The sequence below is a fragment of the Pseudonaja textilis genome, chromosome 2 (genome assembly GCF_049901715.1).
Source record: "Pseudonaja textilis isolate UNSWEBS1 chromosome 2, rPseTex1.2, whole genome shotgun sequence".
Classification (NCBI taxonomy): Eukaryota; Metazoa; Chordata; class Lepidosauria; order Squamata; family Elapidae; genus Pseudonaja; species Pseudonaja textilis.
The window spans coordinates 254,763,349-254,777,964 of NC_141991.1; the positions used below are offsets into that span (position 1 = coordinate 254,763,349).

At 41.4% G+C, this 14,616-nt stretch overlaps 1 protein-coding gene across 2 annotated transcripts in view; it reads right to left on the reverse strand.

Annotated features, from left to right (window-relative positions):
- The window catches only part of UBAP2 (ubiquitin associated protein 2), a 132,913-nt gene extending 118,297 nt beyond the window's left edge, over positions 1–14,616 (reverse strand). For both annotated transcript variants that reach the window (XM_087927587.1, XM_087927586.1), the window contains exon 1: positions 14,472–14,616. The gene's annotated coding sequence lies outside the window, so the exon portion shown is untranslated. The remainder of the gene's footprint in view (positions 1–14,471) is intronic.

A 14,616-nucleotide genomic window follows, 5' to 3' on the forward strand; every position in this document is an offset into this window, starting at 1 on the left:
TTCCTTTTCAAACTGCCACTAGTGTTAAAATGTCTTGTCTGAGAAGCTTTTGCCCACCACAGATGTAATTAATTGGTGTAATATCCTTATGATTATGGTGTGTGGTACCCAAATTTGCAGAGGTAACTATCAACCATCAATCAATAACCCTAACTCCATAAGTGGTAGGGGTAGAAGAAAGGAAGAGACAATTGAAATTTTAAATATCTAGTTGGCTACTTTCTGGTTATCATGTGAACACAGTCATTGTCATACCATAAGAAGGGGTAAATCCAAATCTATCCAGCTTCAAGAATTACTCAACACCACTTAGTTGTTACTTTTTAAAACCCACCTGCAACAGGGCTGAAACTTAATCTGAAATATCCCAGATTACAATTTTAATAATTTATCACATTCAGGATCCCAACAGCCACTACAACAGATAAAAATTGTACAGTAAAGCATCCTTTAAAAACCTCAAAACTCTAGACGTAACTGCTTAACAGGCTCCCACATCCAATGACTTTACCTTGGCCACCCCGTGCCACATTTTTTTCAGTGGCAAGACTGAAAACGAGCAATATTTTTATCTTCTCCTTCTATTCGTCTTTCAAGCCTACTGTGGTAAGACTTTAACTCACCCCTAGCTCTGAATTTGTGACATCATTCTGTTGTCACAGAAAGAGATCTCAAGTCAAGATGGGCTCACAATGTACACAAGAGTGAACAACCTCAAGAGTCTTGCATGTTTCCGCCCTTTTGCAGTTCCGAGAGACCCCAACTATTAAAATGTACCAGATGATTCCCTTTATCTAAAGGTAGGAAATAAAGTACAGTGAAGGCCTAACACAGGGCTTAAGATAGCCACTTAGAAAAAAAACCCTACTTTTTTAATGTTAATTTTAGTTGCTTGGTTTATTGTTTATTCTGTGGCTTACCATTTTATGGATTTTAGAAGGCTGCCTTGAGATTTTAGAGATAAATTGAGGATAGAAATAGTTTAATAAACGAACAAGTTAAAAACCTAGTAAGTTGCTGCTTGCTATTGGAGAAAACACCAATGTACAAGGGGCTGGAAAAAAATTAATACTTCAGTAACCAATACAAAGAAGGATTAGGGGTGACCTGATAGCGGTCTTCCAGTATTTGAGGGGCTGCCACAAAGAAGAGGGGGTCAAATTATTTTCCAAAGCAGCTGAAGGCAGGAGAAGAAACAATGGATGGAAACTAATTAAGGAGAGAAACAACCTGGAATTAAGGAGAAACTTCCTAACAGGGAGGACAATTAACCAGTGGAACAGCTTGCCACCAGAAGTTGTAGGTGCTCCATCACCAGAGGCTTTTAAGAAGAGACTGGATCGGTGGATAGACACTTGTCTGAAATGGCATAGGGTCCCCTACTTGAGAAGGGTTGGACTAGAAGACCTCCAAGGTTCCTTCCTGCTCTATTCTGATTGAAAGAGCAGTACAAAAGGATTCTCAAATCCAATCATCGTGTATTTCAGAGAATTTACCAGGTTTGATTTTAAAAAGGGTAGGGGAAACAGCACATGCTGTTGGACAAATGACTTTGTCTACAACCTTATGCCTAATAAATGAATGCACTAAACTGATTTCAATGCCTTGGGAATTGGGCCTGCCACCAACTGGTTTGGATTAACAATGGAATTCAGATCCTCATAAACCTTATCCCAAAAGATCACTGGCCACTGCAAGTAAAAGGGCATTCAACTATATCTTTCTTCTGATTTGACTATAAATAGTGACGGGATGTTTGGGAAAAACTCTGAAAGGTGTTCCTTTAAAGATAAAACTTGTGCAGGAAAGAAACTTTCAACAAGCTTTTAACCTACCTAGGAGCAGATTTGGCACTCGGCCTCCTTCGTCTGTGTTCAAGCCGTCTCTTCAACTCCTTCAGATTTTTGCTTACTATGTTGGTTTATTATAGACAAGACAGCTGCTAATAACATGAGTGAAGTGGAGGAGGGGAACTTTGTTCCCTAGAAGGCAACCCCCCTGGATGCCATCGGTGCCACCCAATCCTCAGTTTGGGCTGGAAGAAATCTGCGCCACAATGCTGGCTAAACACTCTAGCATCTTCTCCAAAACGCGCTGATTTCGTAACGGAAACCACCGCGGTTCCAAAGAGAAAGTCTTGAGCTAAAGCATTTTTCTTTCATGTTTCTATGTCCTGGCTATTAGCTCTAGGAATAAAACTACTGACTCTTTCGACTATAATCTTAAATTTATTGCCCTGCTGGATTGATCGAAAACACAAATCAAGCTGAATCATTACAGGTAGTCCTCAACTTACAACAGATGGTTTAGTGATTGAAGCTACAACAGAACTGAAAAAGGTGACTGATGGCCGTTGCAGCATCTCCATGGTCACATGATCAAAATTTGGACCCTTAGCAACTGGCTTATATTTATGATGGTTGTCGTGTCTGGGGGGGGGGGGGGGGTGTCACGTGATTTCCCTTTTGCAACCTTCTGACAGGCAAAATCAATGGGGAAGCCGGATTCACTTAACAACCGTGTGACTAACTTAACAGCTGCAGTGATTCACTTAACAATTGTGACTGTAAGGAAAGCCCGTAATATGGGGGCAGAACTCAATGAATTCCTCACTTAGCAACAAAGTTTTGGTCTCAATTGTGGCTGTAAGTTGAGGACTACCTGTAGAGTACAGACTCCAGGCCCCCACATGAACCACTGAGAGAGGAAAAACGCAGATGGAAAGCACAGGCAAGGATAAGATCCCGGGGCAGTTAATGGGCTGAGGCACTGGGAGGAACCAGGATAGGTTATCCTCGACTTACAAGCATTCCTAATATGATTTAACTGCTTATTAGTAACCTATGACTATCACTAAGTGTTTGCATTATGATTCTTGATGAATGTATTTTATTTTTTCTTTTATGTACACTGAGAGCAGATGTGTACCAAAGACAAATTCCTTGTGTGTCCCATCAGACTTGGTCAATAAAGAATTCTAGTCTAGTCTACTCTATTCGTTTTGCGACCAAAGTCACTAAAAGTCACAATGGCACTGAAAAAAGTGACTTAAGACCGGTTTTCACACTTACAAACGTTGCACCATCTCCAGGGTCATGTGATCAAAATTCAGACACTTAGCAGCTGGGTTGCCGCCTCTCAGGAACACATTTTCAACCATTCCAGCCAGTGTCCAACAAGCAAAGTCGATGGGGGAAGCCAAATTCATTTAACAACTGCACGATTCACTTCACAACTGTGGCAAAAAAGGTCATAAAATGAGGCAAAGCTCACTGAACCACTGCCATGCTTAGCAATTGGGTTCCATTGTGGCCATTAAGTCGAGGACTTAGTGTACTATACAAAATCTATAAGGATACAGAGATCTGTACCTCCCCATAGCAAAAAAAAAAGCCCATTTGTTATACGCTAAGCGAGACAGTTAAGTGAATTTGGCCGCATTTTATGACCTTTCTCGTCAGTTAAGTGAATCACTGCGTTTTTTAAATTAGTAACATGGTTGTTAAGCGAATCTGGCTGCCCCATTGACTTTGCTTGTGAGACGGTCCCAAAAGGGGATCAATCACGTGACCCTGGGATGGGGCAACCGCCATAAATATGAGCCAGTTACTAAGCATCCAAATTTGGATCCCATGCCTCTGGAGAGGCTGCAACAGTCGTAAGTGTGAAAAAACAATCGTCAGCCATGTTTTCCAGTGCTGTTGTAACTTTGAACGGTCACTCAACGAATGGTTGTAAATCAAGGACTCCCTATATTGAGCTGGGGAGGAATCGCCGACTGTCCTCACAGCTGACTCTCAAAATATTCAGTGCAGAATAACCTTACCAAGCCCCTGTCCAAGTTCAAGGGAAGTCTGCACTGCTAGAATCAAGCCAGGTTCTCCAGAAATATCAAGGTGCCTAACAATCGGGCCTTTTTTTTCCCCTCCAACTCCGAAAGAAGGATGTGACCCAAGATTTGGGCCCGGTTCAAAGCATCCTGTTTCTCTCTCTCTTCCGCATCCACAGGCTTGGAATTTAAAAGGGAAGCATGAGGCGGTTCCTAACCAGCCGCAGCCTCAAAAACCCAGTGCACGCATCTACCCCTCTACCCTCCCAGCATAATAAAAAGCTCCAATAAACCGGGGAGGAATTCTATTAGCAGGAATAGGCACAAAATTACAAGGAAGCAAACTTACGATCTTGAAAACTACAAATTTGGGCTTGCCCCCCGCCATGAGTGAAGAAAAAGGGGAGGAAAAAAAGGTCAATTCCTTGAATGAATGAAAATTTATTAGGAAGAGTGCAGAAAAAGAAGAAATCCCTCTGCCCACCTCCCCGCATAAGAAATGGCCAGAACTACCTCTGTAGTGGAATCTGTTCTCGACTATGCAATTTAGGCATCAGATTAAACCAGGAATGTCCAACCTTGGCAACTTTTAAGAGTTGTGCACTTCAACTCCCAAAATTCCCCATCTGGTGGGAGAATTCTGGGAGCTGAAGTCCACAGATCTTAAAAATGGCCAAGATTAGACATCCCTGGCTTAGAGGCTGGATTGCTTATATTTGGAGTTATCTAGCCCGCTCCCTTCTAACACTGATGACATCACCTAGTTGGTTCATGAAACGCCTGCAAGAAAACAACTAAGCTCAGAGAGGACCAAGGACTGCCCACTTCAATCATGAGCTACAAATATTCTGCAATATCAGTAAGACTGTACAAGTAGCCCTCGACTTACAGCAGTTCATTTAATGACCATTCAGCTACTGAAAAAAGTGATTCACAACTGTTTTCCACACTTGCGACCGTTGCAATATTTCCATGGTCACATGATCGAAGTTCAGTAACCAATACAAAGGAGGACTAGAGGTGACATGGTAAGATATATTCCAGTATTTGAGGGGTAGCCACAAAGAAAGGGGGGAGCGGGGTTTCCAACCTATTTTTCAAAGCACCAGAAAGGCAGGACAAGAAGAGATAGATGGAAACTAATCAAGGAGAGAAGCAACCTGGAATTAAGGAGAAACATCAGTGAGGACAATTAACCAGTGGAACAGCTTGCCACCAGAAGTTGTGGATGCTTTATCACTGGAGGTCTTTAAGAAGAGACTGGACTGAAATGGGGTTGCCTGCTTGAGCAGGGGGTTGGACTAGAAGACCTCCAAGGTCCCTTCCACCTCTAGTTTTGAGTCACTGATGTGGTTTCCAACTCCGTGATTTTATGACAAATGGCTGCTTTAAAGGCAAGGGTGCTGATCTGCCAACTATGAAACATATTGGGTGAGACCGCCCATGATGTGTGTTCCCTAGAAGATTTGCTTGAAGCAATGCCAGAGGGGATTCCTGGGACAGCTGAATTGGGACCAACTGAGTTATGGGACCACACTGTACCCCTGCAAACCTTTATAATTGACTGTGTTTACTTCTCTTCTGCCATGTTCTCGTCGTATATACTAAATAAATAAAAAGTGCGAGGGAGGCTACGATTCAGTCGACAGTGGCATAGAAGCAGAGAGCATCTGTATCCCTTTCCTGCCAGCCCCCAGTCATCCAGATTTGCTGCAACCCAAGAAGCTTGTTCCTCACGGCCAAAACATCCTAAGCTATTTTGGATTTTGATCTCACCAAAGAATGGAAACACAAATTGTTCAGGGCTTGTTTCTTCTGGGCCACAAAATGCTTTCCATTTTTCATGTACCCTTCTTTCTAAACAGTGCCCTTTGCTAGCCACGCGGTGTTCAAGGCTGGCCTTGGGCCTTTCGCAAGCTTTGCTTTTGGTCTGGAGGAAAAAAAAACCCTGAAAGCACAATTTTTGACGGGCTTTCAGATAATAGCAATTTTGATCCAGACTTCCAGTGTCAACAGCTGGAGCTTCAGTGTTTGCATTTACCCTCCCACTAACTACCATAGCAGAAATTTATGATAATTGAGTCTCTCAGTTATGAAAAGACATGACTGAGTTATATAGCAACATGCCGTTCACCATCTATCTTTATAATTCCAATTTTACCTTTATAGATGGGTTAATATTTTGGAATCTGTCTGGAAGAAACTGGTTTTGGACAAATGTTTTATGCTCCATGGGATAAACTCCTGCCACAATCAGATTTTAGAGACATAGCTTTCCTTCAGAAAGCAGGAGGAAGATGAGAAATGTCTCAAAATATAAATTTGCTCCAAAATGAAAATCACAGACTCTAAAATCAATAAACCACAGAAAGATTTAGTAGAAAACGACCTAGTTGCCCTTAGATGACCTTGTAATAGTGTAAAGATTAAAATATTTTTAGTGGAAAACAATATTGTGGAACTATAGTTATAAGGATTTGACAAATTTGAGAGAGAACAATATTATGCAATATGGTAATCTTACTCCTAATTATTTAAATAGCTAGGAGTATTTCCCTTCATTCCATCACACGTATATTTATAAAAATCCATAGTTACAGCCATCTCCTATTTGTATTTCCAAGCAGAATAAAATTGCATACAAAGCATAAGGTAAAAAGCAAGTCAGCATAAATATTTAAACAGACCAGTGGAACACTTTTTTTAATTCTTAAAAAGGATTTTTTTTCCCCCAAGGATAAGGAATGATATCAAAGCTTATTCAATACTACAAAAACTTCACCAATACTAACATTAACTGTTTTATCAGATTATCTGGCTGTTCTGTTAGAATATGAAATAGTAATAAATAGGACTTGAATTTCTTTTAAAAAAAACATTTCATTTAATACTAGTTTGAGTAGTGACACAAACGAACCCCCCCCAAATACACTCTACGCAGAATTCCTATTCCACACAAACGTTACTAGGGAAGATACAACCAAGACATACACAAAACAGCTACGCACAAACTAGCTTACGTTCATGCCTAGGGAGTACAAGAAAATAATTACTGAAAAACCAAGGTTACGCAGAATTATGTTCACGGCTCAAAAAAATTGGACGCTCAAGAAGAGAAGAATCATTTCTAAAGTTGTTTTAACTTTACTTTTTTGAAGAAGTTTTTAAACCTTGGCCCACAGGGTGGTTGGCAAGTCAAGCAGGAGGAACGCTGGGTGATAGAGAATTCCTTTCCAATTCATGTCAATAAGTTATCAAGCTGACCCTAACCTTAAAATACATTTTTAATTGGGTCACTGCTACTTGATTGTGTGGGAAATTGCCCTGGCTGAAACTTTCACACAACAAAGAGCTTTTTAAAAAGGCACAATACAGTACAGGTAGTCCTCAACTTACAATTTGTTTAACGACCATTTGAAGTAACAGTGGCAGTGAAAAAAAGTGACTTACAACCATTTTTCACACTTATGACCAATGCAGCATCCCCAAGGTCATATAATTTACATTTGAATGCTTGAGAACTGATTCATATTTAGGCCGGTTGTAATGTCCCAGGATCACGTGATCCCCTTTTGCGACCTCTGACAAGCAAAATCAATGGGGAAGCCGGATTCACTTAACAACCATGTTACTAACTTAGCAACTGTAATGATTCACTCAACAAACGCGGCAAGAAAAAAATTGTAAAATGGGGAAAAAAAACCTCACTTAACCAATGTGACACTTAGCAACATAAATTTTGGGCTCAATTGGGGTTGTAAGTCGAGGACTACCTTTATTGGAAGTGAACAAAACCGAGGTTTGAGTTTTCTGACCTCAAAATGTCCCTTAGTGGATATATTCCAATCCCACTAAAACAAACTGAAATTCAGGTAGTTCTCGACTCACAACCATTTGCTTAGGGACCGTTTTTCACACTTATGACCATTGCAGCCTCCCCCATGGTCAAGCGATCAAATAAAAGGCACTTGGCAACTGTGATGTATTTATGACAGTTGCAGTGTGCCTGGGTCATGTGATCTCCTTCTGGGACCTTCTGATGAGCAAAGTCTGAAATGATATAGGGTTTCCTGCCTAGGCAGGGGGTTGGACTAGAAGACCTCCAAGGTCCCTTCCAACTCTGTTATTCTAAAGTCAATGGGGAAGCTGGATTCACTTACCAGGTTACTAATTTAACAATTGCAGTGATTTACTTAATACATGGGGCAAGAAAGGTCATAAAATGGAGCAAAAACTCCGTTAACTATTGTCTGGCTTAGCAACCAAAATTTTGGGTTGAACTGTGATCTTAAATAGAGAACTATGGTTACCTGTATTAAAGAAGGAATGTTTCCGCGTAGAAATAGTTTAGCCTCAGTGAAAAAAAAAATAGTAGAGTAATGCATAGGTGCTCACATACCATCTTGTTTTGGGAAGATGGAAAGTGAAGTTATTTTGGCCAGGGCTGGATTACTGAATAAGCTAAAAAATATCTTAGTAGCCCAGAGCTTCTACTGGCATAACACAATCCTAGGGCAGACTACATCTTTTCCATAAAAACCTACCAGCTCCATGGACATCCCTCAACAGAATGGTCTAGTAATCCTAACCATTTTTGCTGTGTGAGAGTACCTTTGACAGTTATTGGTGCTGGTGGGGTGAATTACTAAAACATTAAGGACCTCGGTTTCAGAAGATATAACTCCATATAAATACAGATTGAGGAACACTAACTTAGTTCAGGGTTATATGCTGAAAGGTTATCAAAAGAGATAAATTGTTTTTAGAAACGGCTGGAAAGTTTCGTGTTTAATTATGCCGTGATTATTTCTTAATTTGCAGCTTACAAACTTTTAAAGCTTAGAATATTTAAGAAATCTTCAATCTCTGTGCGTTTCTTTTTAAAAAGAATGGGGTACTTGAGATTAACTGTATTCTTCACCCTACCAAATGATTTTAAAATAATAGCTTGAAGGAATGCAAATCTAATGCATTCAACAAAAGTTTTCAAGAAAGCAGAATTCAATCTGAAGGCATTTTGTCAACACCAGAAAAAGCTGCACGGTAATGCTTTCGCAATCTCCATTTCTTTTGTTGTTGATTTTTCTCACAAACAACTCCACATCTTGTCATTACAGAAAGGAGAGGAAATACTGAAGATGTCACAAATCCAGCAATAGAATTGTTCACAATCGAACAAAAAATTAAATGAAATTTACTAAGCAAACAAATACACTGGCAGAAGAATTGTGTCCAACAATCTAAGCTGTACCTACAGTGAGGCAAATGTGGCATTGTTTTAGTGATACAGACACACAGGGAACAAAAAATAAGTAAGCCTGTGCATTAAAGTCATGCTTAAATTATTATTATTTATTAAATTAATAATTTGAGGCTGTACATACATATTTAGGCATACAATTTTTTTCTTTACCATCAAGTAAGAGGGATCTAGAAGTCCTAATGTGGACAACCACTTAAATATGAGCCAGCAGTGTGCAGCCGCCGCCAAAAAAGCCAATGCAATCCTAGATGTCATCAACAGAGAGACAGAATCAAGACCACGTGAAGTGCTAGTACCACTTTAAAATGCCTTGGTAAGGCCACACTTGGAATACGGCATCCAGTTTTGGACGCCATGTTATAAAAGATATTGAGACTCCAGAAAAAGTACAGAGAAGAGCAACAAAGATGTTTAGGGGACCAGAAGCTAAAACATATGAAGAACAGTTGCAGTAACTGGGTATTGTCTGGTTTAATGAAAAGAAGGACTAGGGGAGACATGATAGCAGTGCTCCGATATCTCAGGGGCTGCCACAAAGAAGGGAGAGTCAAGCTATTCTCCAAAGCATCTGAGGGCAGGACAAGAAGCAACGGGTGGAAACTGATCAAGGAGAGACCCAAAATAGAATTAAGAAGAAATTTCCTGACAGTTAAAACAATTAATGTGTGGAACAACTTGGCCCCAGAAGTTGTGTTTGCTCCATCACTGGAAGCTTTTAAGAGGGTGAAACAGCCATTTGTCTGGAATGGTATAGAATCTCCTGCTTGAGCAAGGGGTTGGACTAGAAGACCTCCAAGGTCCCTTCCAACTCTGTTATTCTGTATTTTAATATCCAATTTAAAAGTTCACCAATGAGTACTACCATAAAAGCCCCAATGTGTTAAATTACTACAACAAAGAAGATCAACAGTCCTAATAAAGTTCCATCTGTTGAATTTCAGAACTATGTTGTGACCTAAACAAAACCCAAATAACAGATTTTAAAGAAGGCTTGCACATTTTTCTTGATCCCTTCATCCTTACACCGCCTGTTTCTTGGGTGAAAGGGGACAATTGTTTCAAAAGTCAAGTCCACTTCCCCAGCCAAAATTACCCCCTAAATCCATTTGCTCATTTTAATTTCTTTTTTCAATGTTCACTCAAATTAAGAGAAAAGCTTGAATTCTACCAAGCAACTACCGTACTTAATTGTTTCCAAGGCTTACTTAGAAGTGGAGACCAGTTAACGATCAGGAAATTCACTCCACAAGAAATACTAGTTTCAATTTTGCAGAATCATCTACTTCAGATATAAGCAACATGTGAACTATTTTTTGACTTTTAATTCACCTGTCCAGGACAGCAGTTCAACACCTGGAACACACTTTCCCTTTGTTGCCCTCTAGATCAGTGTTTCCCAGCCTTGGAAACTTTAAGACCTGTGGACTTCAACCTTCAGACCCTTCCTTCCTTCCTTCCTTCCTTCCTTCCTTTCTCTCCCTTTCCTTCACACCTCTCTTCCATCTATCTCTCCTCTTGTATGCATGGCTGGCTAAGGGGTTCAAAGAATCGAAATCCACAAATCTTAAAAGTAGCTCAAGTGGAAAAACACTAATCCTTGCTTTCAACACAACTTAATAGATAAGGCTAGGGCTATAATATCTGCAGGATTGGACATACAGGCAATCCTCCATTTATGACCACCACCGAGCCCAAAATTTCCACTGCTAAGCAGGACAGTTGTTAAGTTAGCTTTGCCTCATTGAATTATCTTTTTGCCAGAGTTGCTAAGTGAATCAATGCAACTGTTAGCAACATAGTTGTTAAGTGAATCTTTGCTTGTCAGGTTACAAAAGGGGATCCCGTGACTCTAGGACACTGCAACCCTCATAAATACTTGCCTGATGCCAAGCCATGCAATTTTGATCATGTAACCATGGGGATGCTGCAATGGTCATAGGTGTGAAAAATAGTCATAAGCCCCTTTTTTCAGTGTTTTGGTCACTAAACAAGCAAGTTGAGGATTACCTGTATACAGTTACTAATGTTACTCTGCCAAATAGATTCACCCTGCGCTCCCTGCCGTTACACCTGAAAACTGTTTTTTTAACTTTCACCGCCCCAAAAAGAAATGAGTCACTATTGTTACTAAGGTTTCATTAGTCAACAGCAACAACAGACTTCACAAAGTAAGTTTATTTAAATTCTGTCAGTCTCCAGGAGTCACCTAACTGTGAGTTGGGTGGCTTTATATTTAGGTAATCCTTGACATAGGACCACAATTGAGGCCAAAATCTCTGTTGCTAACTGAGACATTTGTTAAGTGAATTTTGTCTCATTTTATGGCCCCTCACGCCACAGTTAAGTGAATCACTGCAATTCTTAGGAGAGTAACATGGTTGAGTGAATTTGGCTTCCCCATTGACTTTGTCAGGACATAAAAGGGGTTCATATGATCCCAGGACACTGAAACCATCATAAATACGAGTCAGTTGCCAAGTATCTGCATTTAGATCACCTGACTATGGGGGGGAGGGCTGTAATGGTCTTGAGTGTGAAAAATGATCACCAAATGAACTGTTAGAAGTCTTACAACAGTTTATTTAACTACCATTTAATGTTACAACAGCACTAAAAAAATGACTTACGACGGTTTTTCACTTTTACAACCTTTCCAGCATCCCCACGTTCATGCGATCAAAAGTCAGGTGCTTGGCCACTGGTTCATATTTATGACCGCAGCTGTGTCTTGGAAGGTCACGTGGTCCCCTTTTGCAACCTTTTGACAAGCAAATTCAATGGGGAAGCCAGATTCACTTAGCAACCAAGTTACTAACTTATCAACTGCAGTGATTCCCTTAACAACTCTGGCAAGAAAAGCAAAACTCCCTGAGCGAATGTCTCGCTTAACTACAGAAATTTTGGACTCAACTGTGGTCGTAACTCGAGGACTATCTTTCCCTGTATATCGTAAACAAGTCCAAACTCAGGGACTTCTCTGGAAAAGAGCCAGATTGAAACCTTTCTCCCACCAGCCTAACCCAGGAAGGGCCACACGAAGCAAGCAAGCAAAGAAGGGGACAGGAGGCCCTTCTGTCGCATGCAGACCCCAGGCTGTGCCAGAAAGGGATGGGGGCATGGGAGATCCTTTCTCCCAGCCGGAGGGGGGAGATGGTCGGTCCCGGGAAGGGAGCCAAGGGCGGCCAAGTCACCCACCCTGGGAAGGGATAGCTATCCTCCCAAAATAAAACTGGGCTCAGAGAAGGGGAAGCTGGGAGGGGGCACATTTTCGGATTTTCCATGACAAATGCCAGGGCAGCCAGGCAAGGGTGGGGCACCCCGTATAAACTTCTCGTCCCCTCAAATAGACTGCAAGATATGGAATCATAAATAAGCATTAAATATAAGTGGAAAGTGACCTCGAAGCGGGGAGGGAGGGGAGAGAATAGAGCTGCATAGGCACGGAATAATAAATAATAAATAAAAGTGATCTCAAAAGGAGTGGGGAGAGAATAGGGTGGCACAGAAATGGAATAATAAATAATGATACATGTAGAAAGCGATGAGGGGCAGAGAACTGGGTTGTATATAGAAACGGAATAATAAATTAATAAATAAAAGTAAAAAAAGTGATCTCAAAAGGGAAGGGGAGAATAGGGGGTGAAATGAAGTAATAAATTAATAATTAATAAAAGTAAAAAGTGATCTCAAGAAAGGGTGGGAGAGAATGAGGCTGCGTACAGAAATGGAATAATAAATTAATAATAAATAAAAGTAGAAAGTGATCTCAAGAAGGGAGGGGCAGAGAATAGTGCTGCAAATAGAAATAGGATAAATAAATAAATAAATAACAGTAAAAAGTGATTTCAAAAAGAGGGGGGGACAGAATAGGGCTGCATAGGATAATAAATAAATAAGTGACCCTGAAAAGGGGGCGGGGGAGAGAATAGGGCTGCATATAGAAATGGGATAATAAATAAATGTTAAAAAAAGTGATCCTGAAAGGGGGGGCAGAGAATATAAATGGGGTAATAAATTAATAAATAAAAGTAAAAAGTGACCCCGAAAAGGGGAGCAGAGAATAGGGCTGCATATAGAAATGGGATAATAAATAAATTAATAAATAAAAGTAAAAAGTGACCCAGAAAAGGGGGAGGGCAGAGAATAGAAATGGAGTAATAAATTAATAAATAAAAGTAAAAAGTGACCCCGAAAAGGGGAGCAGAGAATAGGGCTGCACATAGAAATGGGATAATAAATAAATTAATAAATAAAAGTAAAAAGTGACCCAGAAAAGGGGAGGGCAGAGAATAGAAATGGAGTAATAAATTAATAAATAAAAGTAAAAGTGCAAAAGGGAGCAGAGAATAGGGCTGCACATAGAAATGGGATAATAAATAAATTAATAAATAAAAGTAAAAAGTGACCCCGAAAAGGGGAGCAGAGAATAGGGCTGCATATAGAAATGGGATAATAAATAAATTAATAAATAAAAGTAAAAAGTGACCCCGAAAAGGGGAGCAGAGAATAGGGCTGCACATAGAAATGGGATAATAAATAAATTAATAAATAAAAGTAAAAAGTGACCCCGAAAAGGGGAGCAGAGAATAGGGATGCACATAGAAATGGGATAATAAATAAATTAATAAATAAAAGTAAAAAGTGACCCAGAAAAGGGGGAGGGCAGAGAATAGAAATGGGGTAATATATTAATAAATAAAAGTAAAAAGTGGCCCCGAAAAGGGGAGCAGAGAATAAGGGCTGCATATAGAAATGGGATAATAAATAAAGGTAAAAAGTGACCCTGAAAAGGGGGGGCAGAGAATAGAAATGGGGTAATAAATAAATAAAAGTAAAAAGTGACCCCGGGAAAACGGGGGGAAATACAGTGGAAAATTGCTCTCCCCACCGAAAATTTCACTTATTCTGCCTCTTCTTTTATAAAGAGGGGGGTTTTAACCGGGCAGCCCCCGGCAAAGCCCCCTTTCTAGGCCCCATACCGGCTCAGCGCTGGGGAGCATGGGGCGTGTAGTCCGCGCGTGAGGGAAAGTTCGGGAGCCCACCCACCCCCACACCCCCTTCCTTCCCCTTCCCCTCACGAAGAGGGGCGGGTGTCCCTAAAAGTCTCCCTCAGGGGGTCGCGGGCCCGCCTCCTCCTCCTCCTCCTCCTCCCCGCGAGAGGACGCCATTCTGAGGGGAGGAAAGAAAGGGGGGCCGCTGAGGCGCTTCTGAAGCCCCCCACCCCATCCACCCACCCCGCTCGCCCACCGCCCTGAGAGAAAACGGGCGACCCCCACACACACACACACACTCCGCCGCCCACGCGCGGGCCCGCGAACAACCGCCCCCCCGCGACAGCTCCCCCTCCCCGCTCACGCCGAGGACGCGCGCGCTCGTTACCTGCCCAACGTGCTCACAAAGCGGCGGCGGCAGCACTGGCGGCGGCAGCGGCGGCGCCCCCACAGTCACGTGACTTCCCTCCTCCACCTCCTCCTCCTCCCGCTCGTCTCCTCCCCTCCGCAACGCGCGCGCGGCACGTGACCAA